Source organism: Rhipicephalus microplus, chromosome X (assembly GCF_043290135.1).
Source record: "Rhipicephalus microplus isolate Deutch F79 chromosome X, USDA_Rmic, whole genome shotgun sequence".
Classification (NCBI taxonomy): domain Eukaryota; kingdom Metazoa; phylum Arthropoda; class Arachnida; order Ixodida; family Ixodidae; genus Rhipicephalus; species Rhipicephalus microplus.
In genome coordinates, this window is record NC_134710.1 from 24745895 (window position 1) to 24773328 (window position 27434).

At 46.7% G+C, this 27434-nt stretch overlaps 1 protein-coding gene across 4 annotated transcripts in view; it reads left to right on the plus strand.

The window, feature by feature from the left end:
* The window catches only part of Ae2 (anion exchange protein Ae2), a 289588-nt gene that overhangs the window by 50740 nt on the left and 211414 nt on the right, over positions 1-27434 (plus strand). For 3 of the 4 annotated variants that reach the window (XM_075881985.1, XM_075881984.1, XM_075881990.1), the window contains one exon: positions 9973-10147. The exons of the other annotated variant lie outside the window; for it this stretch is intronic. The gene's annotated coding sequence lies outside the window, so the exon portion shown is untranslated. The remainder of the gene's footprint in view (positions 1-9972; positions 10148-27434) is intronic. 4 annotated transcript variants of the gene reach the window in all.

The window sequence follows — 27434 nt, forward strand, 5'->3', positions numbered from 1 at the left end:
TCACCATAACAACGCGTATATATTCTGCATGTGCGTCTTTTACTAGAAAAGGCATACATAAGTAATTTTAAGGACCGTAGCGCTTATCACGCTTCGCTGACCATGGAACGCTTGCACGAAAAGGCGAGTGTTTCCAACGCTTTGCTAAAACGAGACGGTGGTGGCGCCTGCCCGTCACCTTGCGTTCTACACCTTATCGCCTCTGAGACGGGCGCGCACACCCGTCTCAGAGCCACGCGCTTCGTTTTCCAAGAAAACTGCCAGATGGCGCTCAAGTCTCACGTGTGACGTGACTTGATGCGGTCGTTCGCCTCCGCTGCACGCCCGAGGCACTCTAACGCAGCGCCTCCAGAATACAATTCACCAATTTTCTTGCGCAGATCAAATAAATGTTTTGTTCACTCTCTCCACATGCAAGACTATCGTCTTTCCACGACATTTGCAGATTACCAGCAGATACGAGGCCAATTTTTTCTGGGATTTTTTCATCCTTGCGTTTATATATATATATATATATATATATATATATATATATATATATATATAATATTGTACGTATACATATACGATGCATGACATCGACGCCGACAGCGAAATCCAGCCGAGAGTGTCCGTATAATTGTTGTAGCAATAAAATAGAAACGCTGGAAAACGCGTACTTTATGGGGAAACATACGGGACGGTAACGTATGAACGACGTTCTGAAATATGAAGTATTCAGTGCACGTAGAGTTTGCGCGAGATACGCCACAAGTTCAGTCCAGAGTCGTTGTTCCCATGGAGGGGGGAACAATAACTAGGAGGGAGTGTCATGTGAGTATCGTGACGCCCAGCCGTAAACAATGAAACTTGAGTACGCGGGGAATCATGACGTAGCAGGGAGCACGAGGAGGAGGACGTCGTCAAAGGTTGGCTTGTGGAGGCTAGGGGTGCTTGCTCGTCTTTTTTTTCTTCCCCTCCCCCCCCCCCCCCCCATGAGCCCAACAATGAAACATGAGTATGCGGGGAATCGTGACGTAGCAGAGAGCACGAGGAGGAGAACGTCGTCAAAGATTGGCTTGTGGACGCTAGGGGTGCTCGCTCGTCATTCTTTTTTTCTCCATCAGCCCAGTGACGTAGAAAATGCATATAAACGGAAGCATGATGGGAATCTTGACATGGACACCAGGTAGCGGCTTCAAAGGAGGACGTTGGCTTGTGGGCGCGCTTCTCGATTTCATCAATGCCAGCCAGATGCGTTCAATCCAGCCGTTCACCACCCCCTCCTCTAGCCATTTTCTGTTCCTTCCCGTAGCCTAGCCTTCGCGTGTGCTTTGGGGTCGTGGGAAGAGAGTCCCTCATGCAGCGCCTCACGACGGGAATAATATGAGGTATTTTTTGTTCACTTGTGTATATAGATTCGCGGGGCGGCGTCTTGCATTCCTCGTGATCAAAATGTTGGCGGTCACGTTGGCTCTAAGTGATACGGTGTTTTGAGATAGCGTGTCGCTGTTCTTTGCGCTATGCTGGCAACTAATGGGGATTCGTCATGGTGACGCCGCTGCATGCATATTTAGCGCTGTGAGGTGGCGTTGACGTCGCTTCCAGCTTCAAAGGAGGAGCATGAAGGAACAAATCTGGCAGACGTATGATATTGGAGAGGTACACAGACGCACGTCTGTCGCATCTCGGTGGGGGGAGCGCTGTGAAGCACGTGTGACGCAAGCAGCGCTGCCCATCATGCAGCGTCGCATCAAGACCACTCCCTGAACTAAGGCAGACCGACGGCTCCCGTTGACAAGCACACGTTTGCACTGGCATTGAATGAAATAAAGGAGGCGTTGTCTACTGCATCTTTTCTCCGTCGGTCGTCACACTTGTTCGCCTATTGATAACATATTGACTGACAGTGGCCCAGAAATTTTCGCTGCGGGCTATTCTGTGCTAGCCAGATGCGATCAGTCGTCAATCCTAGATTAGGTATTCGAGCAGCTATCTCACAAAGCACGCGATAGCGGTGACGGACAACACATGCGATTGGCGGCGCTCTAGGGACAAACGAAAAACGCATGGTGAGCACAGATTGCGTCGACAGCAACAACGTGAGTACAGTCTTCATTGAAGTTTATGACGTGAATTTCGCGACACCATAAACGCATTCTCTTGATAGGAACGCGTTGCTTAAGTCGCTTCCCGCGTGCTCGGTGCACCTGAAAGGTGGATAAATTTGAGGGGCGAAGCTCCTTATGGCATCACTCGTTCGTCCCAGTTATCGTTTGTTTATAACCTCCACTCGTAGAGTCTACGATCCGGCCATAGATGGCGCTACTTTTACTATTTAACTCTCTACTCTACTTTAGTTCTCTACTGTTTGAGGCCAGGACGGGAGTACTGCGAACCAAGACATATCGGGCCAAATACGAAGGGGTAGGCACAGTATGCAGTGCGTGTGGAGAGGAAGAAGAAACTGCAGAACACTTGATAATGTTCTGTAAAGGGCTTCACCCTATAGTTCAGGATGATGGCGCAGAGTTTTTCAAAGCACTGGGATTTAGGGACAGCGAGGGCAAAAGAGACTTTAAGCGGGTAGACTTAACTAGAAGGAGGTTATCTGATTGGTGGCTAAAGTCAAGGCACGAGTGAAAATTAAACCCTTCACTGCGAAGTACGAATCCTCAACTTCATTATTTAAAGGGAAAAAAAAGATAAATCTAATGGTTAGTTCACTAAGTATTACGGCTAGGTGGCGCTAGCCGCCGCCCGATCTAAAGGGTACAGCCACATCCATCCGTCCATCCATCCAACAAGAGTTACTGTATATGCTTAGCGCAGTAACTCCAGTAAATAGTACAAGTAGCGCCATCTACGGCCGGATCGTAGACTTCACGAGCGGAGGTTACAAACAAATGATAACGGGGACGAACGGGTGACGCCATAAGGAGCTTCTCTATATTTCACAAAACGCTGAGAAATGCAAAATCGTCCCACACTAGAGGGCATTTTGTTGCCCTCTAGTTGGTTTCGGTAGAAAGCGGTACTTTTACTCTCTCGGCCTTTTCCGATTTGCCTCACGCGAATGGAGACGCCACCGGCAGGCCGTTCGGTATTGTCGACGCACGCGACGGGGACGTATCTTGTGGTGTAGAATTTCGCGGCTTTCCAAGTCTCAGTGAAGCGAAGGATGTCGACGTTAAAAAGTACGGGGTCCCGTTCCAGGTCGTCTACGTGTGCAGTGAGGGAATAAACGTTGAGGAGAGTGAACGTGAATTCGGTGGTTCGATCGACGTCTCGCTCCAATTGATTGATTGATTGATATGTGGGGTTTAACGTCCCAAAACCACCATATTGTTATGAGAGACGCCGTAGTGAAGGGCTCCGGAAATTTTGACCACCTGGGGTTCTTTAACGTGCACCCACATCTGAGTACACGGGCCTAAAACATTTCCGCCTTCATCGGAAATGCAGCCGCCACAGCCGGGATTTGAACCCGCGACCTGCGGGTCAGCAGCCGAGTACCTTAGCCACTAGACCACCATGGCGGGGCATGAGAGACGCCGTAGTTGAAGGCTCCGGAAATTTCGACCACCTGGGGTTCTTTAAAGTGCACCGAATTCTGAGCACATGGGGCTACAACAATTCCGCCTCCATGGAAATGCAGCTGCCGCAGCCGGGATTCGATCCCGCGACCTACGGGCCAGCAGCCGAGTACCTTAGCCACTAGACCACCGCGGCGGAGCACGTCTCGCTCCAAGGACAGGGCGGACCGCTGCGTGACGGTGGGCAGCCGGTGTTAATTGCTCGATTCGTCGAAATTCGTCCGCCATCTCTCTATCTTCGTTGTCCCTCGTGTGATAAAACTTGCGTCCTCCCTTGGCGTTCTTTAATAAATAACGGCTTCGCCCACTCTCCATCATTCAACCCGTGAATATGCTGTCATTTTTTTCTTTACAAAACATGAACGAGTATAAGAAATTTAGAGAAGTTGCTTGAGCGTTTAGAACGAGTTTTTGTTTATAGGATGCAAACGATTTCACAGATGACGTAGTGTAGAAGTTAAGTATAGTCAATTTTTTGGTTAATCGGACGTCGAGTGTCGCTGTCTTTTTGGCCTTGAATTTTACCGCCCTCGTAGAACGTCTCTGTGAAAACACTACGGGCGTTGCTTTTACAACTCAAGTTAAAGAAATATGCAGATAGAAGAAAAAAAAAAGAACCGTGTACTCCAGCGTCATTCCTGAACCCTATTCCCCGCGAAGGGGAAAGGAGGGAATGGGGGGGTGAGGGGAGGAATTTACTTGAAAATTTCAATCCCAGCTGTATAGAACGCTCCCTTAGCAGTATTTTAACTACCCCAAATGTGGAACCAAACTTTCCGGCCGTGCCCGGATAAAATATGTATATAGGTTTCGGTTAAATTTATCCAGTGTACCTCAACTGGTGCTTTGCGAATGCGATGAAAATGTTTGCTCAATTGAACTTTGGCTTTAACAACGCACCTAGGGTCAAAAGTTTATGCTGTGCGAAATCTGAGCCTGGACACGCCACCTGCATTTCAAACAGGCCACTTTCACTCGATATAGTGTCTATATATGCTCCGTTTCCGCCATAGCAGGCAACTCGTTTGGGGACTGACGTCTTCTTACGGTAACCGTCTTCGCACCATGAAATTATTCGTTGTTTTTAGCAGTAATTATTTGAAATCATTCTTAATACATGAAAATGTTTCGTCACTTGAGCATGAACAAACGAACGCCTGCGGCCTTTGATGCCGGCTGTCAAGTACTCAGATTCATTGATATGGGGGGGGGGGGGTTAACTTTAATCCTAAACCACCTTATGATTATAAGAGACGCCATAGTGGAGGGCTCCGGAAATTTCAACCACCTAGGGTTCTTTAACGTGCACCCAAATCTGAGCACACGGGCCTATCAGCATTTTCGCCTCCATCGGAAAATGCAGCCGCCACAGCCGGGATTCGATCTCGCGACCTGTGTCAAGAACTCGGAAGGAACGTAGCTTTCAGCATGAAAATTCTAGCGCCGTCTCGTCTAAAGTATTTATTTATTTATTCAAAATACCTTACAGACCCAACAGGAGGGCATTGTGTAAGGGGAGCATAAAAGGAATACATACATGAATTGGTAGAATTTCCATGCAAACAATAATATGAACTAAATGTCAATTATTATACAAGTCCTAACAGGAATAACAATGAGAAAATATTAATAATAATTTTAATAGGAATAGAACGGCAATGAACATCAGATGAGTATACGCGTGAGATAATGACGTAAAACAAGCTAAAAAAATAAGTACAAATTGTGAAAAGACTTTCCATTATTCAAAAGAAAACATCACTGAATAAAACACAACAGAACTGAATGGCATGTTAGTATTTAAACCATCAAACAAAATAAGATTAAAGTAAGAGAAAAAAAAAGCGAGATACTAGTAGTGAATCAACGCGTAGGTGCCAATTTCGATATGAATAAAACGAGCAGTTAATCCTTGAAATGGGTGAGTAGAAGGTGCTGGAATTTTTCCCGATTGCGTTCTGCTACGATTTCATCTGGAAGGCTGTTCCACATGCGGATGACACGGGGGAGTGCAGATGAGTTAAAAATGTATGTTTTACCGTATATGCTTTGTGAATGAAAGATGATCATTTAGTCTCTTTGATGTGAATGCAGATGTTTGCAATGTCATTGATAATGGCCTTGTTTCATGTACGTATTTATGGAATAATGAAAGGAGGATATTAGAGCCAATAGTATTGTAGCTTATGGCGGAGATCGCTAAGCGTGTGCAACGGCCATCACTTCTTCGTTCTTTTCTTTCTTTCTTTTTTTCGCCTGGGTGAAGTAAGTTCTAGCTCAATAATTGTGGCAATGTGGTGGGTACGCCCCAAAGAGGCTACACACGACGTGTTACGTAGTTCTGAAGTGCGTTTCAACGCGATAGCGTCAACAGGCTCGTTTCGCAGGAATTCCGGCGCCGACGTGGTAGGTTGTGAGCGAAAAATCATCTTATGCGTGACCGAGAAATTGAGAATGATGCAAGTAAAAGAAAAAAAACTGGGTCAGAGTGGGGATCGAACCCAAGACCTGCTTAACTATTACAACATGAAATATTGCAGTAATAATGTGTGGTAGAAGCGCCCATTGCCATCGGGCGTCAGAACATGTGATTATCATGATTTTTTTGGTTTAAAGCCGGTCACCCACTTCAAAAGGCACACACTTTACTGCACTTGTTCCCTTGGCCACGTAGTGGGTACTTAGCAAGTTTGAAAAGGTTTCGTGCACTAAGTGTTTTTCGAAGTACGCACTAGGGACAGGGTGTAGCTATTGCGTTCAACTCTTAAAGACGAAGCTCAAGGGTCCCCAAATTTTTTTTGTTGCATGGTCCTCGCTTCTGTGGCAGATGGAGAATTCGCGACATACATGTTTTTTTCTTAAGTAATTATTAATAGAGAGAGAAGAAAATAAAAGTGAGCCCCGTAACTGTGTGCATCATAGTGCGACATCTCAACAGTGGCTCACGAGGGATGGGGGTAAGTAGGGATTAAAAGGGATAGGGATAGAGATGAGGACGCCCACATACAAAAGTAAAGAGAAGATATAGAAAGATGGGGACACGGTCGAAGGAGTCCGAGGATGGGGCACCACTCAGCGAGAGCTTCACGGCGTCAGGAAATGGTGGAGGGCGAGCCGGTCGGCCAGAGCTGCGCTGTCGTCCAACCGGTAAGCACGAAATCCAGCGAGCGAGTCCCTGCGACATACATAAGGAGGGAGAAAGGGAGGGAGGAGGGGGAGGAGGGGGAGGAGGGAGAGATAGAGAGAGAAGGAAGAAAGGGAAGAAGGAAGGAAGGAAAAAGGAAGGAAGAAGGGAAGGAAGAAGGGAAGGGAGAAAGCAGGGAAGGAAGAAAGGAAGGAAGGGGGAGGGAAGGATGAAAGGAAGAGAAAGAAAGCAGGGAAGGAAGAAGAAGAAGAGAGGGGAAAGTATGCATTAAAGTTGCGTTTTAGATCATTTAACTACGGGATCACTTAAAGATTGTTATTTAAAGCTGGACAATAAAACAATTTTTATTTCGTGCGGCTGTTTCATAATTCAAGCATTAAAGGGTTAAACGGATTTCATCCTATCTTCATTTACTCCATCGAATACTTTCTTCCTTATACGTAAGCGTATGCATAATAATAATAATAATAATAATAATAATAATAATAATAATAATAATAATAATAATAATAATAATAATAATCAAACAATTGGCTTTTGAAATCCACGAAGATTGGTTACGACTAAGCACGCGAAGATGAAAGTTTTGATATGTGAATTTCTGTCGCCTACCTTCGGCAGTGTTTCACTGTTACGTACCATACCTAAATCATGAAAGAGATTTATGTAATCCATACGGACAACACGGAAACGTTAAGCGCTTCGCGCAGTCCGCTGACACGCACTGAGCTAGAAAGGCAACTAAAGGTGCTGAGTGAACGCGGCCAACATAAGGCTGTGCTGTTTTGTTGGTTCAACCAACATCCCATTGTAATTTCTTAACTTTCCATGAAGTACATATATAGTGCCCATTAGTTGACCGAAAGTCGGCCACGGACGTAGATCAGATCACCGCGCACGACACGAGCAGGCTCTCTGTGATGGATGGTATACCGCGAGTCTTTCTCGCCTTGCCTTCAAAATGAAAGGATAAATAGAGAAGTGGCCTTTTCAGGTACTTATCCCGTGTCGTTGCTGCGTGATTTCAACGGCCTCTGTCCTTTTCGGTGAGGATGGGAAAGAAGCGTTTTCATGAAACTAATCCAGTAAGCACGCACAGAGTGCCACAATGCAGTCCATTACTAAACTGTGCTTCGTTCCAAGGCGAACGGCGTTGGCAGTGCGCCGCTGTTGGCATCCCATATGCAGGAACGAATTTGCTTAAAAGCTTCCAAAGGTCCGGGGGCAATGCTATTCTGAGCAAATGTCAAGGTCTGACGCTTTGCTATACGCCCACCACTCCACTGTGGTTTATTTGTAGCTTAACCTAACTACGTCTTTTCGCTTAGGCTGGCGTCATTCGCCTGGCTACCGTTCACGCGCGCGTGATTCAGTGAGGAGTGCTTATTAAGGGATTTTCAGGGCAGTATACAGTTTAGATTGTCGCCTTTTTTTTTTTCTTTTTTGACGCATCACAGTGGTCGCGTCAACGAGCAAAGCAGAGTTTCCCGTAACCACGTGTGAGCTTGCATGCTCGATAAAAATAAGCTAAACGAATTCGCCGTTAATTGGCGAACGTGTTGGGACTCAAAATTCAAACCCATCGGTGCTTGGAGTGTCCTCATACTACCACGAGATTGTGTACTCCTTCTCACTATAGATCTGTGCAGTGACGTGTCCGCCTCGGTGGAACAGTGGCTATAGGGTGCTCTGCTACTGACCCGAAGGTTGCGGGTTTGATCCCGGCCGTGGGGGTACGTATAGCATTTCAATGGAGGCGAAATGGTATAGGCCCGTGTACTGTGCGATGACAGTGCACGATAAACTAAGCTTAGGTGGTCGGAATTTCCGGAGCCCTCCACTACGGCGTCTCTCGTAATGACATGGCGGTTTTGGGACGTTAGACCCCACATATTAAATCATAATCATATCGTGGGTTTGGGACCTGAAACCCCGGATATTATTATTAGAGTAGGCAAACGCTGCAGTTCGTGGCAGCCAACCACGATTTGCAGCTGTTGTTCAGATGCATGGTAGCATTACGAAGAGATTAGCGACTCGCAGCGCACTCTATAAGTGGAGGACAAGCGATTACCTGTTACCCTTTTTCTTCTAATCGTGGCTTGCTATGTCTATTACGCTCTTTAAAAGTGCACGTTAACTCTCTTGATTTAAGGCGGAAATGTAGGCCCGTGTGCTCATATTTGGGTGCACGTTAAAGAACCCCAGGCGGTCGAAATTTCCGGAGCCCTCCACTACGGCGTCTCTCGTAATCATACGGTGGTTTTGGGACGTTAAACCCCTCAAATCAATCAAATCAACTCTCTTAATTTATGTGTGTCACGATGCCTCGACGATTGCGTAGTGATCTCCGAAGCAGAGTTAACGTGTACTGTTGAAGCGAGCACGCACAAGAAGATAGGTCATCTTTTTATTTGTTTTCTTTAAGGGGCATATGACCCTTTCGCTTAGGCATGCGACTGGTTTCTTGATTGGCTTTCGCTGCACGGCAAGGCTGTAGCGTGGTTGAGTATACAGACGCTTTTTTTTCCTTTGTTTCTGACGAAGGCTTAGTGAAAATTCATGATTTCGGGGGGGGGGGGGGGTTAGTCGCAATGGCACTGATTAGTGCACATGAATTGCGAGGCATATGCCAATTACGATAACTATATCGGAGCGAGGAAAACTTGGACTTGCTTAAGAAGTCGGTGCGTGTTGAAGTGAGCGGAATCTCTCAAGCAGGCTACCGCTCATTCTGCATTTTGTCAATGCCAATACTCAACAGTTCTCTATGAAATTTCTACTATGTGTTGTATTTGGTACTCTAATAGTGTTTGTCCAACTGTGCGTTTACTCAGTTTCCCAGATTATGAATGCTTTAACGAGTTGCCCGGGCCAGCTACCTTTGAATGCTTTGAGTTTGTGGTGTCCTGTATCTTCCCCGCCGGAGGCTATAGGACGCCGCAAACGGTGATCGTCGTGAGCTCGGAGTCGTCGCTGAAATCGCCGCTGTTCCAAAAATCTGGTGCAGTTGTTTGCGCCGTCGAATGACATTTTTAGGTGCCTCCTCGCGCCAGCGCTGCAGTGTGTCTACATTACTATGAGGTAGGGCATAGCATCATCGTATGCGCTACACAAAAACAGCTACTGGTTTTGTTGTTGATGCATCGTTATTTTTTTTAATATCAAAATATTGAACAGTTTACGAACAATTTGTACCAAGCTACTTGTAGGGATATACCATTTCAAAAGCGGCGATATTGTACCTTGCAGGTATCTACTGTTCCGCACCCTTCCCTGTGCAATGACGCGGCCGTGACGCCGGTGGTGAAGCGAAAACAGATTAGTGCCCAAATCCGCGTCGGGAGAAATTTATCGCCGGAAGGGGGAGCGTCGCCACGCGCCTTGGAACTGTTCCAAGCGTCGACGAACGGATTCTCCAAGCGGGGCAAGTCCCTTCTATTTTTTTATTCTTCTTTTTTGTTGTCGAGCGTTCTTTCGGTGGCATACCAATGGGGCGACTGCTCCGACCTCTGAGTGTCAAGGCCAGCGTCTCTCGATTGAAACTGATGGGCCGATATTGCGGCGAGAAATGCGTACGCCGCTCGTTCTTCTACTTCGCGCGAGCCTGTTTGTGTCCCCTTCTGTGGAGCATATTTTGGCCGCGACTCGTTTTGAGTCGCCTCGGGTTGTTTCGGAAGCGTGCTTCTTTGTCGTCGCATCACATCCGCCGTTTCTCTGCGGAGTGTCATCGAGGCCTGCGCGCATCCTGCACTTATTATCAGCAACTCGTTGCAGCTACTTTTTTCTGGCTACTTTCTCAGCTACTTTTTCGTTTCTCTAGCTTGTATGCCGCCTGCTAGTATTGTAGTAGAAAAAAAATGAGTAAGCATTTTACGAAGATTAGAAAAAAAATGCGGCTTGCCATATACACGTCAAGTAACAAGCATAAGAACAAAAGGTGGTGTAGTGTGGTGAGCAGCGCATGTTAATCTGCCTCGAAAATCAAGCTCTATTAATACCGTATGACTGGCTTTAGCACCTGAGCGTATACATTGGTAGCCGCACTGTGGTATAGTCGTGCGCAAGGCCTTCGCATTGGTTTTTCTCATTGACAGCAGCAATCACTTGGTCCCGCTGCAACGGTTAATATTGAATCCTTGTCACCTGGGTATGTGACGCTACGATTAAGAACGCTACGATGCTTCCCATATCTCAATTTTCGCGCATAGGTAACGGCGTGTTTCGCACACGTCGCTGCGCTCCGAAAGCACACTATGCGGGACGCGTCAACGGACAGCTGCGTGTGGCTAAACGGACTCTGGTTATGGACGGTTTCAAGATAGCAAGCGTTGTACCAAAAAAAAAAAAAAAACTTCCGGTCACCTCATTTAGTAACTCCTAACTTCGAAACTGAAAGTACGTTCTCAAGTTTCTTTTTTTTTTTCAACGGTAAGGAAAGTCTCTCTTTTGTTTTTCAGATAAAAGGAGCGTGCATGAAGTTAAAAAAAGCTATTATTTTTATGTAGCTCAAAAGAACATGTATTCGAATATATTTTGCCAAATAGGGGAAGGAAAGTGCAGAAAATAAGCGGGCTTTTGCTAAAGCTCTTCCTGCCCACTGATGCTATTTCGGCATATCGGTGGACGAAACCGGATGTCATCAGGGGCCTGTGTTTGTAAAGAGTGGAAGGGTCTATAGGGTCCACAAATTTATAGTTGGCTCAAGCTAGTACTGTCTCGTGAATGATTGAAATTAGCATGGATTTGATTACGCCATTTGGATGCGCGGTAAACATCGCGCACGCACAGCTTGTACTTACCATCAAGACGCGTTGCTACGAAGTATAAACATTTGCTAGCACAGAGAGACCTACAGAACGCAAGTTCTGAAATATTTTTATCGCTTAAAACGAAAAGCAATGTGATAAAACCTTCTCAGTCAGTAGCCAATAAACTTTGCTTGTGAATGCGCTATTTAGCATATTTTTTTTTTACTAGGGCCACCTCAGTGTTAACGTTTTCGCAACTTTGTCGCCAGCGCTACATAATATTTCACGCTATATACGTCTCAAACTACCTTTCGCCTGTAACTTCGCGAAAATCAACGAGTGCAAACTATCACTTTTTACTAACTGTTGTCTTTCTATAAAAAAATTCCTTATTAGGACCCATTCCTCATATTCAAGGCAAAATACAAAAAAACCTGCTAGAAGCGTGAAAATTCGCAAAGCTTCCTACAGGAACTACAATCATTTTACGGGGGGGGGGGGGGGGGGGTACGTGAGATCGAACAAAGCGTGGCTGGTTGACCTCTTAGATTTCTTTCAAGATTTTATATATTGTTACCTAAAAAGAGATCCGCAATTGGTTTTGCCGTAAAACTTTTTTTGAAGCTCAGTAAATCAATAATAACGAAGAGGTGTGTCACGCTTACCTACCCTGCTGTTTTATTTGATTTTTCTAGAATTTCGGTATGAATTACACAAAATTTATTAAAGCTACGTACCCCCAATTTGTTTAGCTAAGTATACGTGTACTCGCGCTTATGATCAATTATATTTCGATTCTCTGCGTACTGTACAATTTTTTAAAAATAAGAATTCTCAAACTTGATCTAAGGTTTTTTTTTTTTTTTGCCTAGTTTGCAGGTCTTTATTTCCAAGATGGCCTATGACAGAGCGGCGAAAATTTCGCATTACTTTCCAAGCATGCTTATTTGTAAAACTGTTAAAGGTTATATTATAACATTTTAAATAAAAAGGTATAGTCGCGCTAAATTAAAAAAAAAGAGCATGCAAGGGAAACTTCTGACGACGATAAAAAAAAACATTTTTTTATATTTTTCACTTTCCCCACTTATTCTCCTACACATCAGCTTTCACAATCAATAAAACTTGTGGAAATATATGGTTTAACTTGCAGTTACCCCCGCTGCGGTGGTCTAATGGCTAAGGTACTGGGCAGCTTACCCGCAGGTCGCGAGATCGAATCCCGGCTGCAGCGGCTGCATTTCCGATGGAGGCGGAAATGTAGGCCCGTGTGCTCAGATTCGGGTGCGCGTTAAAGAACCCCAGGTGGTCGAAATTTCCGGAGCCCTCCACTATGGCGTCTCTCATAATCATATGGTGGCTTTTGGGGACGTTAAACCCCACATATCACTCAACTTGCATTTACGGCCCGTCAAAAAATACTCTTGCGCAAGGATAGGCAATGGTAGACCGGACTTCCTCCTGCCCGCTAAGTATGTAATGCATGCCTACACTTCAGTTTCTTAAAAGACAAGCAGCACTGAAATAGCTGTAGAGTGCACTGAGGACACCGATATCGAAATGATTTAGTAATTGGAGCAGCCACGAGTGCGAGATTAACGAGCGAGCAAGCGCGCACTATCTGGCGTGTTCCGGGCCATAGAGCGCTCGTTTTCATGTCCTCAGCCGGAGAGGTTGCGATACGGCTGGGGCTATAACTTCCACGCATGGGCATTGGAACATATTTATTTTATCCGCCCTTTGCTCGCATAGCAGCCATGCGCTCTTAACATTAGAGACGTCGCAGACATTTGCTCTTTTTGTGTGCACAAAGTAAACGCGAACAAAAGCACGCGTATTCAATGCGCACTTGTATTTTTAAACAAAAGCGTCCCGAGGTGACTGATCTAACTCACGGCGGGATTCTAACGCACGTGCTTGGGGCGTAAACAGAGGCGATCGGCCAAGGCCACGGATTCGCTGTCTGCAGCTCAAGTTCCCCGACCGCATTCGGCGCCCGCGCGAGAAAAACACTTCGAGGCATCGAAGTGGAAGAGGAAGTTTCACTGCCGCTTCCTTCGGAGGGAAGCACATTGAAACTCTTCATCGGGGAGCTCCAAGCGCTCGCTTTCCGCACGAGGGTGACAGCCGCTTTAGCTAGAGAAACTGCGCTGCACGAATTGATTGATCTTAGTCAAAGCCATAAAGATGGTGCTTCAAGAGCCAAATCAAAAGGGAACGAATTGAAGCAACCGGGTGCGTCCGCCCATCTCAGATGGCGGCAGACGACTTGTATATACTGACACTAAAATTTGGGCGAGTTTGTACTTAAACATAATGATTGATTTGTGGGGTTTAACGTCCCAAAACCACCATTTGATTATGAGAGACGCCGTAGTGGAGGGCTCCGAAAATTTCGACCACCTGGGGTTCTTTAACGTGCACCCAAATCTGAGTACACGGGCCTACAACATTTCCGCCTCCATCGGAAATGCAGCCGCCGCAGTACTTAAACATAGCGGTATGTAAAGTGCATAAACAGACAAGAAACAGAAGAGCCAGTGCGTCAGCCAGCCATCTACTATTAACCTATAGTAACCAGTAAATCGGCTTACCTAGGTAAGTTTTCGACACTGAGAGCAGGCCAGCAATGGCCACTTGATTGCTTGCCATGATATGCGTGGTCTTTCACCTCAGTTGTTTCATGATTGATTGATATGTTGGGTTTAACGTCCCAAAACCACTATATGATTATGAGAGACGCCGTAGTGGAGGGCTCCGGAAATTTAGACCACCTGGGGTTCTTTAACGTGCACCCAAATCTGAGCACATGGGCCTACAACATTTCCGTCAGTTGTTTGATGTTTCTGTATGATGTCTTTATGCGTAAGACACACGTGTTTGTTTTGCGTTTTTTCAAACTCGGAGGTAATAGCTGCCCTCAGGGGTTTTTTTTTTTTTAGATCGTACTTTCACGCATGCGTTTCCGTGTTAGGTGTAGGATAAAACCTGGCATTTTTTGTGAATTAACTTTAGTTTGAAGTGAGCGCTCGTCTGTTTCACTCTGTCTTTCGTTTCTTGTCTCCTTACGCACTCTAAATACCACTATGACTTGTACTGGCCGTGCGCACAGTCATTTGACTCTGACAGTGCTCGCGCTTTGCTCTGCTGCTGTGCATTTCATGGCGGCTAAGTATATCTCCTGGCAAAATTATTCTGCAGACTAGCATTCGAAGCACAAGAAGCTCATTTTGAAAGATAAAATTTTCGCAGAGTTACCAGCTTATACATCACAGTTTGATGCCGCAGTGCCTCAACGAACCCCACGTGTGCAACACTGATATCTAATTATTCGCTACCGTGTTTAGCACTGCTAATTGGAAAATCTTCAGACCCACATGTTGTTCTCAGTCTTGCACAAAGGCCTTATTCGATGGGCCCTCTTCACACCGGAACATGGACTGTGCGCGCTTGCTTACTCGGTAATCCCGCACTCATGGCCGCTCCCGTGACCAAGTCATTTCTAAATTGGCATTCTCAGTGCAGTCGACAGCTATTTCAGTGCTGCTTGTCTTTTAAGAAACTGAATTATAGGTCTGCATTCCATACTTAGCGGGCAGGAAGTCCGATCTACCGTTGCCTATATCCTTGCGCAAGGGCGTTTTTCGACGGGCCGTAATTGCGACTGAAACCGTATTATGCAACATGTTTTTATTAATTGTGAAAGCTGATTCACGTGAGTGGGAAAAATATAAAAATAAATATAAAAAATATCAAAAATGGATTTTCTTTTAATAGTCGTCGGAAGTTTCCCGTGCATGCCCCTTTTCTTGAAGGTATACAGCGCGAATATATTTTTTTTTATTGCAAAGTGTTGAGATGCTGAATTTCACCGCAAAGATGAGATGATGAATTTCACCGCTTTGTCATAGGCTCTTTATGAGTCTAAAAGCCTGCAAACGAGGGAAAAAAACCTTTAAGTAAAATTTGAGATTTTTTATAAAACAAATTGTACACTATGCAGAGAATCGAAATATAATTGATCGTAAATGCAAGTACGTCTATATCTAGCTAAATAAATTTGATGGACGTAGCTTTAACATATTTTGTGTAATTCATTGCCGTATTAAAAAACACAAAAAAATCAACAGAGCAGTCAAGCTTGGCACTCCACGTCTTGGTAATTATTGATTTACTGTGCTTCGAAAACAAATTCCAGCAAAACCAATTCTGGATGTCTTCTTTCCACTCATCAGGCAACAATATAAAAATTTTGAAAGAAATTCAAGACGTTGACCAGCAATACTTTGTTCGATCTTACGTAGAATAACCCTGGGGACGATTTTGTCCAAACGTAATTTAGGAAAAGCGGATGAGCCATAATTTCCAGAGTTGCGACAAAAATTCCCACGTGGCTCTCGGTTCGGAATTTTTTTTTTCGCTAAATATATTTCGCGGAAGACTTCTCGCTTGAGGTGTATAGTTTTTTTTCTAAAGGTTCTGACAATATGCATTGACATAGCACCTGTCATTTTCCTCCAAAGTTTTCCTCTGACCTTTCGGGACAAGATTACGTATAACCGGCTTATTAGGAAAGAGACGATCGCTATGAAACGGGGCCATAGACAAGTGGCACAGAGCTAGACAGACGTTCAACTAACCTTTGACATTGCGCAGCTCTTGGCTTCACGTTCCCTTTCTTGAAAGCAAGTTGCTGCTCGTCTTGGGTGCACGTTAAAGAACCCCAGGTGGTCGAAATTTCCGGAGCCCTCCACTACGGCGTCTCTCATAATCATATGGTGGTTTTGGGACGTTAAACCCCACATATCAATCAATCAAGTTGCTGCTCGTTGATCGAGCCATGGCGAGGAGCTGATGCCCTTTAGCACCAGGACCAAAGCTGTATTCTGGACCTGTAGTATGAACCCACTTGCCCAAACACGTGTATTGCTCTACCGGCTCATTTCGTGGCTATATTTGAGCACTAATATTCCGACGCTGGTCCGAGTTTTCTATTATTACTCCGTCGTTGACATGCCTTGGCTGTTTTATAATCCGCATTCAGCTGCTCTGAAGTCGCCGATGACATCCTAACTGAAATGACTCCCTGAATGAAATGGCTTCCTGACTGTTTTTATGCAATTCGTAATGCCCACCTCTGCGAATAACAAAGTAATGACTTTACGAAAGGTTTAACAATAGACTGAGTTGTGTGATAGCTTGAGTGTGGCTAGAAATGGAAGCTGCAAAGAAGACGATGCATAGTTCTATTTATTTTTTGAAATGCCGTTATACTGTCTGTAATTCACAGCTGAGACTGATCAAAGCTTAGAAGAGTTCGTGTGTTGAATACGCTTTCGCGTTTTTAATGTTTTACATGTTGCATGAGTCGAAAAATGCTTCTTTAACAATGCGAATGGTACCGAAGTTGGGTGACGTCGTTGTTGCGTCATCTGGGGCTGCCATGACATGATGCAACTTGATGACGTCATCACGTGACATCTTCACTTCGACAAAGGTGGGCCCAAGTAGTGCAACTCCACGTGAGGTGCATCAAAGAGGAGTGGGGAGGAACAACCCAGTCTACCGAGAGCGCGTGCTTTATCCTGTGCTTTCCTTAGCGCCGTTCGCTAAAGGGACTGTGACTTTTTTATTGCGATAGAAATTATACATACACTCACGACGGGTTTTTGCCGTCGCCGTCATGTGTCGTATATGTATGTATGTATGTATGTATGTATGTATGTATGTATGTATGTATGTATGTATGTATGTATGTATGTATGTATGTATGTATGTATGTATGTATGTATGTATGTATGTATGTATGTATGTATGTATGTATGTATGTGTGTATGTGTGTATGTGTGTGTGTGTGTGTATGTGTGTGTGTGTGTGTGTGTATGTGTGTGTGTGTTTACATAAAAGTCACAAGTACAAATAATTCAGAAGAAAGTTTTCGAGGCACGCGAGCGGCGATTCGAACCTGTGACCATTCGCTCGTAGTGCGCTGCCTTAGACAATTACGTCATGCACCAGTCGTTCTCCAGGATACCAACAGTATTTTTCCCCACAATTTTTTTTCGTAATTAAATCAGTTGCCAGTGAGCGCCCGTTCCTGTCTATACTTGTCTCTTGTGTCTCGTAATTTTTTTTGCGCTCTACTGTTATTTTTACCAAAGGCAGAACATTAACCCGCGCGACTCCACATGCGGCTAAATTGAAATTACGCGAAGCGCTGGCCATGCTGTACGTTGCCTCATGCGCCACTGCCAAGAGCCGTCTCCACTTTCTTCTCTTGTGGTCACGCGCCTTCTGGTTTTGTTGACCACCCAAAGGAGAGCGCTACGAGGTACAGTGGGTTAGGGTGCCTCGATGCGCGTGCCCCCGCTGAGCGGAGGAGTGAGCATCGAGGCGCTCTACAGCGGGTGCGCGATAGATTCCTACACTGGATTGCCTTCTGCGCGCGCGCTCCCTCGCGGCTCGCAAATTTCTTGGGTCCCCAATTATGAATCTCTCTAGTGTTTAGCAAGAGTTCGGATTTCGCATGTGCTTCGCCCTTGCGGCGAAAATATGACTTTTTTTTTCTTTTTGGAGAAACAATGAAGCTGTGATATCTTAACGCGAATATTTTGGCTAAGTATAGCAACGGAACCATCGATATCATATAGAATGTGGAGCCTGCAGCAGGGAAGAACTTGCATGAGGTGCAGCATGAGTCTACGCCTGTCGAGGCCCAATGTTTTTTTTTTCCGATATGCGGAAAATGTGAAAGAGTGAGGAACAGCCGCATCGCTGAGCGTTTCAGAATTGCAGACATTTAGCACAATTGTTCTCGCGAAATGAGACAACCTGGAGATGCAGCCATCCGCGCACGAGACGCCGCTTCTAAGTGTTCTGCGTAGTGAACATTATACAGATTGCGCTATGCGTTTGCTTCTCTGCAACATTTGCGACCAAACTGAAGTTCCCTGTGTTCTATTACGTGGCTGCTTTCAGCCTGATTAAGTTGCGTGCTGATTGTTATTGCACAAAGCCTCTATAGCATTTTGTTTTCGTTCGTGCCACACATTGAATGCCTGTCGAAACGTGCGGTCTGTTAGTCTTTGTCTTTAGCTGATACAGCTTAAAAGATGGATAGCTTTGTCAAAATTTCGCGCGACGATCCATTGAAACGACGCACCGATCTTTTAATGCATCGCATTAGCAGATTTCTTTCAGTACTGTTGCCTTTAGTTTCTCTGTCACGAGGCTATATAGTCTTCCTCAGAATAACGCGCTGTTAGTCTCTCCACGCCTTCCGCGACGACCCTTATATGTGCTTTGTCTGAGACAATGAAGTGGCTGTAATATTTTCTTTTACGTTCGGAGAATAAAAAGCGTAGGTATATTAGGAAAAAGGCAGTTTACATTAACCGTGTAAAGCATAGGAACATCGAGGCTACACAGTGAATATTATATATGGCTTCACGTGGTCTTTGTGGCTGATGCTTTTCTTGGCGTGGACAAAGTAGAGTCGAGCCACGGCACGTCACAGAGCATGCAAGAATGGCCCAACCTCTAGCGCCGCAACTAACGTGAAAAGCTCTGGCACCCCCGGTAGGAGCGCGGGCCTTTCATCGCTCACCTCGCGCAGCGGGCAAACTCGGCAGAGCGCCTGCGCGGGGGGGGGGGGGGGAAGTGATTTTAAATGAAGATAAAAGTGAGCCCCGTAACTGTCTCTCAGGGGGGAGGACACCTCGACAGTTGCTCACGAGGGGTGGGGGTAAAATAGGGATTAAAAGGATAGGATTAAAAGGTGAAGATAGAGAGAGAGAGAGAAAGGAGGGAGCGAGGCGCAGGGACAGCGAACGACGGAAGTAAGGAGAAGATAGGAAAGATGGAAGTGCACGGTCGCAGGAGTCCGAGGACGGGGCACCACTCGGCGAGAGCTCTTGTCGGCGTCAGGAGATGGCGTATAGGGAGAGCCCAGTCGGCCAGAGCTGCGCTGTCGGTCGGAGATCGCGGGGGCACAAGCGGTCGGCACGAAATCCAGCGAGAGCGCCTGCGCGGACTCTCTCCTTCGTTGGGCGCGGCGGGTTTTTTGCGGACGTTCTGCCTCGAGCTTTGAGAGCTTCGCTCTTGAAACGAATCTTAAAACGGCTCCACACCTGCGATAGTTTAGCTGCAGTGCTGGATTGTTTTATTTGCACATTTGCCAGATGTGTGTGGTACGAGGCTAACTGCCACGCACTCGCGTATTCCCTTATACATGAAACTAGAGATGTACTGTGCTATTTGAGGGCACGTTAAATAACAACAGGTTGTCGAAATTATCTGGAGCCGTCCTGTACTGCGTCTTTTATTTGAGCCGCTTTGAGACCAACCAACCTAAAATCTTAAATATCGTAAAAAAAAATGTTCATTCATCGGTGGTGGGGAGGGACGCAGCCGACCGAGAGAGTTTTTTTTTTTTTAATCTTCTTGGGCCGTGGCCGCAGCAGCAAGCTAATGCCACTGCGCGCCGTGCCTTGTCTGTGACATCCATAAAAATATGAAAATGAAGACCTGCACTGCTTCGTCGTACTGCATAAAATGTGCAAGCGTTCTTTATTTTAGGCGCGCTCGGACTGTCTGCGTCTCTGTCGTCGTGGCCCGTCATGTTGTCTCCTGTCTTCGCCCGTCGCGGGGACGCATGGGCCAAATAAGGCGACGCGTTCGCACCGGAAAAGCTCTCGGTAACGACGCATGCTCGCCAGCGATAGACAGTTTGCCACATGTGCCCCTCCGAGTTGATTGACATGTGGGGTTTAACGTCCCAAAACCACCATATGAATGTGGGAGACGCCGCAGTGGAGGGCTCCGGAAATTTCGAGCACCTGGGGGTTATTCAACGTGTACCGAAATCTACACCTTTTTCGCCTCCAGCATTTTCGCCTCTATCGGAAATGCAGCCGCCGCAGCCGGGATTCGATCCCGCGACCTGCGGGTCAGCAGCCGAGTACCTTAGCAACTCGGCTAAATAATAGGGGAAAAAGCTGTATACCTAAGGGCTAGTTTTTCCGTGTTTTGACACAATAATGCCAAGGAATGTATAGGGGAAGTTATTAGAACCAATGTAATGTAAATAAGAAGAAAGAAAAGTGGGTGAAAAAATAACTTGCCGTGAGCAGGAATCGAACCTATGACCTCCGAATAACGTGGTCGATGCTCTCTCTCTAATATATATATATATATATATATATATATATATATATATATATATATATATATATATATATATATATATATATATATATATAGTGTGTGTGTGTGTGTGAGGGCTATACGGACGAAAAAACCGAGCCGTATGTCTTGAGTTTTGATTCGACCTACCAATTAGAACGGGAAAGCGCCCGTCACATGAACAGCCCCGTGCGTGCGGCCTTTTGCTCTCTCTCTCTCTCTAAATGTGCGACCAGCTGAAGGAAGGACGCATGACGTTCTGTTTCAAATTGTGACCATTTTCGTGCCACTCATGTCCACCACGGTGTATCAGTGGCGGTGCTCGGATGCTGGCCAGAAGGTCGTGGATTCGATCACGGCGGTGGCGTTTCAGTGGAGGCGAAATGGCAGAGGTCCGTGTATACTGTGCGATGTCGGGGCACGTTAACGAATGCCAGGTGGTCGAAATTTCTGGAGCCCTCCACTATACGCCGTCTCTCGATCACATCGTCGTCATGGAACGTAAAACCCCGTCTATTATTTGTTATCGTGCCACTCAGGTGTTTCATAATTTGCATAATGTACGCGCCAAGTTTGCTTGCATCATAAGGAGCTTTTTGAAGGAAAGCTAAGAGCTATTTGGCGCGGCAGGGGAATCTTGTCTTCCAGCTTGATTTCGACCACCATCGCAACCTGTGTCAATGCGCAGGACTTTCACGTCGAAACGTGTTAGTGATGACAATTTTTTTTCGATTATGGGAGTTTGCCTTGTGTGTACTGCGCTTTGACAACCAACGTTTTTGGAGCATTATTTTTCTTCCTATATCGAGTTACCCTTTGCTATTGAATCGGTTCGCAGGCCCACATTCCTACCAGCACCAGTTCTTTCTTCTTTTGTTTGGGTTGGGCAGGTGGCATAAAGTATACGCATACGCGCGATAAAGGCACTTTGACACGTGTGTCTTTCACATCAAGGCACTTCCAGAAGTGCGTCTTTATTGTTTGGTGCCGTCGTTGTATTGGACAGAGAGGAGACGCCCTTGCACTGAATTGCGAGCGCGCTCTCCGCCGCTTATATACACACACCGCCCGCGTTCTAGGGTGACCAGACGAGACATGAGACAAGCTGAGCATGCGCAGTGGGTGTGTGAAATGCGCCGACGCCGAAGCGCGACATCGTGCGACTAAAATATGCCCCGCATTTAAAATGCTTAGCGAAGAGAAAAGAGAGGGGGGGGGGGTGTTCTTTAGCACTTCATGGAGCTTAGCAGGGTTCCCTGACACGAACATGCTCGGTATACCCCTGGGTTTGACTTTCGTCGTTAACTCTAACGAGCATTTGTCGTCGTATTCGTGTAATTGGGAACCCCGTTCTTATGCGTACGACGTGTTGTCTGCTGTGATGGTGTGTGCATGGCGGCCGCCACCGATGGCGCCATTTCGTGACCGCCTCGTTATGCACGCACATCCGGCGGTGCGGCGGCAGGCACGGCGGCGGTTTTTTCTTGGTTTGCGCAAATGAATTTTGCCGTGGTAGCCCACGGGCTTATGCAACCAGATCCTTCGAAGCGCGAAACCCTTTCTCAGTATAGACCTCCGCCACGGTGCTTCCCAATTGATCTGCGTGCATGCCATGTTTGCTCCCGGTGCAGGTGACGCTGCGCGCGTCTGAAACGTGGACGGATAGGGGCGTATACCCGCCTCCGCGTTCACGTGGTTTTGGCGATCAAAGGATTTGCCGCCTTGCGTAAGACATCTTGCGCACTGGCGCGTGTGTGCGCCACCCTTGGTTTGTTCGCGAGAGGGCCACATATATGCAGGACTCTTACAATACATCCGCTCCTGCATTCGCGGATCCATTATATGTTACTCACGCGCAGTGAATAGGGCGCGGATGCGAGTTTGCCCACGGTTCTCACCGTAGACCGAGGCATCTCTCGTATACGCTCTTACTTAGTTGACGCTTAAGTGCTGGATATAGCTAGGAAAGCTCACATTCTATTTTCTCTCGTTTGCTGGATATGACCAGTATTTAAACAGAACATGATTAAGAGCGTACGTACCGATAACTAAACTGCTATCTCTCTCTTTCTGATTGATTGATTGATATGTGTGGTTTAGCGCCCTAAACCCACCATATGATTATGAGAGACGCCGTAGTGGAGGGCTCCGCAAATTTCGACCACCTGGGGTTCTAAGCGTGCACCGAAATCTGAGCACACGGGCCTGCAGCACTTTAGACTCCATCGGAAATGCAGCCGCCGCAGCCGGGATTTGATCCCGCGACCTGCGGGTCAGCAGCCGAGTGGCTTAGCCACTGGACTATTACGGCGGGGCCTGTCTGTGTAGTTCTCTATCTGGCTTCCTGCCCTTTCGCTCTCTCTTTTTCTCATTCTTTCTATGTTATGCTGTACCCTTCCGCCTCATTTTCACACCCTCATCTTCACTTCCCCTCCCCCTCCCCTTTGGTATACTTTACTGTAGAGAAAGGGAGAGAGAGAGGTTTATTTACAGATAGGCAGAGAGGTCGGCCTGAGCGATAGCTTGCTCTAGCCTGCTATACACGGCTAGATATATTATGCTCTGCTCGATTGCCTGGATAGCCGAGTTGTTAGGATGCTCGTCTCTCAAAACGAGGGCACGCGGGTCCGAATTCCGCTTCGCCAACAACTTTTTTCCCCGCAAGAGTTTCTCTCTCCCTCTTTTCTCTCTGCGCTGGTTCTCTCGCCCATCGGACTTTTCGCATCCCACGTGTTTGGGGAACAAAGCAGAGCAGGACGAAAATCGAAGAAGACAGTCTATAAATTGCGCGTGCCCGTTTGGAATGCTTATCGTTTCTGTTTACCCGTCGCAGACAATTGCTCGGATTAAACCGCTCCGCCGTTATAATTATGCACAATTGCAAATCTATGCGAACTTTTCGTGAATCGACTTTCACATCTACACCGCGTCGTGGCCGCGGAGATCGCCATCACGTGACCGTGAGTGACACTCTCTCCCTCTTTTACTCATAGGAAAGCCAACTCGGCAGCAGACGCGCTTCGCTTGGAGAACACATGTAGAAAAGGCGGCAGACTAAAATTATGTCCTCGAAAGTGTATTTTTGTTGCACATAATTATTCACGAGTTTTCTTTGTTTTACACTCACAGCAGTTCACTCGACTGTTGCCGTGAGTTAGCATGTTTTATGCTTTTTTTTTTTTGCTGGTGCAGTGTCCACTTTTTTTTTTCATGTTGTTACTGCAACAGTACTATTTCCACCAACCGTACCTGTAAACTTTACTCTTGCAAACGGTCACTCCTTGGTCGAAACATAGAACAAATGTGTTTTCTTGCTTTTGTTCATGCCCTTGTAGTTCTGCTGCTGAACAGGACACCGGTCGCGGGTTTGATTTTGTTCTCCCGCTCACTAGTCTACCCAGGCCTGGACACGTTACAGCGTGATGACTGCAGATGCGAAGCTGAGATGTCTATACTCGAACTTCGCTTCTGCTCAGGAAGGAAGAAGCCAAAGGACAGGGAGGTTAGCCACTTCTTAGACAGGTTACCGTGTACTGCGTAAGGGGGCGTAAGAGGTGATAGAAAAGCGATGCCCCCCCCCCCCCCACACACACACACACATACACAGAGAGAGAGAGAAATAGCAAGAAAATGTGGGTGGAGAGGAAGAAAGAAGAATACGACACTGTTTAAACAAAGTCGGTCTCGGATGATTTTCTACAATAAGTATCAACGAGGAAATCATATTTGTAGAATTGGCAGTGTGACTGTGTTTCAGTGTTGGTTGCATTCCGTCGCGTTAGTTTTTTACGCATGATCTTATCTGACTCTCCGCGAATCACAAAAAGAGATATAATTGCGGAAACTCACTTTCGTTTGTGTCCCAAGGGCGAAAGGGGTGAGAGTGCACGGCATTCCGAGGAAGGGAGCCTATCATTTTCGTACAGAGAACTAGCTCGTCCGGCAGCTGCTTTTATTGCTCACCTTCTGCGTGTGTATCCATTTATTCAAGTACATTACGCCCGCTTGGACAGGAAAAAAACTCGAGAGTGTTTTTACGGCGCCTATGGACTGTCGAGAGGCTGAATGGCCGTGCGCCAGCGTTCTACTCGGGCTGACAAGTATGACACGTCAAGGCCTTTGCTGTTCCCGGTGTACGCTGTCTGCCTCACCTGAGTACGTAAATAAACCGAATCGAGCGGGCAATGAGGCTAGGGAATGCATACAGGACGTTAATTCATGTCTTTAACTGTACAGTTATAACAGGAGTAGCGACGTGAATTCTCACGAATTTAAGTGGACCAAAAATCACCCTCTCCCATCGATTTCGTTTCAATCATACGTCACACTTAGTGAGTTGAAGACATCAATTAACGGCCTCTTTGCTTCCTTTGGCCTGATTGTCTGCTCGATTCATTCGATTGTGTTTAACGCATCAGCGAGGCTCTCTGGGAAAAAAACACCTTCTTTCGTCTACGTATACGTAATTGTGGGATTTTAATTTATTTACCGGCTTATATAGTTGCAGCTGCGTAGTTCGCTCATTGCTTTGCAGACGCGTGATGAGTATTTCGCTATTTTGCAAAAAGTCTAATCATGATGTAATAGGTACTTCGCAATCGTACTTGCTGTAGTTCGCCCCCAGTGAAGTTTACAACGGCAAATGTCACGCGCACTCTCGTTGCATTCCTTAATGCGAAGCCTAAATGTCCATTTCTTTTGTTTAACCTTTTAACGTTCATTATCAGGCGCTGCATTCATGTGGTGTTGCGGAGCTTACGCCTGCATACTTACGCCTACTATGCGCCTGTGTTCTGTGGTCTCATCTGCGTCCCGTTTCTGCGCTGTTTCAAATAACCATATGTGTTCGTACCGACAAGCCCGTTTAACCACCGTTCTAAGGGCCGCGGTTGGTCGTTCGTGCTATGCATATATACAGTCGGTCGTTCTTCATTGCACCTTTCTTTCGGCGTACTCGCGACTGCATAACACGTAGAATATTCTTAGTATGCCAAGGATGTATGCTGCGGAGAAGGAGAGACATGACGTTCCAGGCTGAGTTCCCATTCGTCTTCCTTGCTCCCCTTCGATCCAGTGGTCGAGCGCGTTTGGCGCCCTTCGTCATTACAATGCGTACAATGCGAATACACCGGAATTCCTCCTCCAAAGCCTGTGGCGCCGCGAGTTATGAAATGTGAGCCGAGCTCGCTCCTTCTTTATTCGTCCGCGATGGCGAGCGCTGGCGCCTAATCTACGAGATGCGTGGGGACCGCTTTGCGGCTGCTGAAGGGGGGCAGCCGACTGTGAGGGGCTCCCCGCGATTGTCGCCGACTCTTTTGCGGCCACGCGCCCCGTGCCCGCGGTCTCATCATCCCGTCTCGACCCGCGGGGCAGACGCCCTCCTCCGCGCACGGAGGGTCAGCCTGGCGCCGCGCCATCATTTTATGCCCCCCCCTATCAAATGCCCGCCAGCACTTATCGAGCGTAAGTGAAAGGGCAAAAAAAAAAAAAACCTTTATTGAGAAACTTTTGTTTTCGGTGTTCTCCAAGGTCCGGCTCCCCTGCGTGAGACACTTGAGGGGGGGGGGGGGGGGGTCCGCGAGCTGTCTTGTATGTGTGTAGTGGTCTTCTGGATCGATTGCGCCCACACGGAGTTTTGTCGTTTGGCGGCCGCGAGACGGTGGTTTTTTATGCGTCTATTACGCCCCTCGCCGCATTGTTTGCGCCGCAGACGGTCACGTTCGTCCTTTCGTGTCTGGGCCTCGGGAGAAAAGAAAAATGGGCCTTTCTCGTTCCTAGCTGATGCGTGCGTCTCTCCTGTCTGGCCATCTGCTGCGATCCGGCGTTTCCATTGAATTTGATTTCTGGAGATTCGCGTGCCAGAAACACGATACCATCGTGAAATAAATCTTAATTTGGTCACCTGGAGGCCTTTTTGCGTGCACCTCAATAACTAGCCGGATTCTAAGCGATGCTCTTTTGTGACTCACGCATTTCGGGGCTGGTGAGTGTGCGCAAACGCGGACTTTGAAGGTCCGTATCTGCATGCACCGCTTTCCAATAATCGGTGCTCCTTCCCGAACGTAGGATTGTCGGCGATGAGCCCGTTTCTGAGGTGGATGTCACTGGTGATTTCTTGAACGTTGCCGCCTTTAATCGTTGCCTGGACATGAATACGTGTATGATTCGTTTACCTATTGTTTGTAGTACGTATAGTATTGTATATTTTGGTGCTTTCTTGCTGTACCAGCCCGAAATGCCTGACGAAGAGTGGGCCAAGTGGGGACACTTTGCCCCATTCGTGGGCATTTTGTGAAAGTGCCCAAGTGGATTAAATGAAATGAGCGTTGTTGTTTCCTGTAGTGTTGCGCTGCCGAGCTCGTGGATTGTCCACGCACGACATGGGATGCATGTTCTGTTATATAGTGATGTGATGAGATGAACACAATGGGATCACGATGGGCACCTCTTCACGTACGTGGCATGCATGGCGTGGTAATCATTTGATGGCTTGCCAGCTTTCCTATGTTTCAACTTTATGAACAGATATCCCAGCATCGCAGGATTGCGAAGGACGTAAGGGGCTATATATGGACGGACGCACGAATTGAAGGATGATATAGTCACAATGCTATATAGTTTGCCGAGAAAGAAAATATTTTATTTTTCTGAAACGTATTCTGATGCCGCGATTCTCCCGAGCTGGTTTGTTTCTTTGATGTTTTAGTGTGTGCCCTTTCGAAAAGGATGCGTTTAACTAAGGAGCCATTCTTCCTGCATGTGTGCAAAATGCCACCCCGA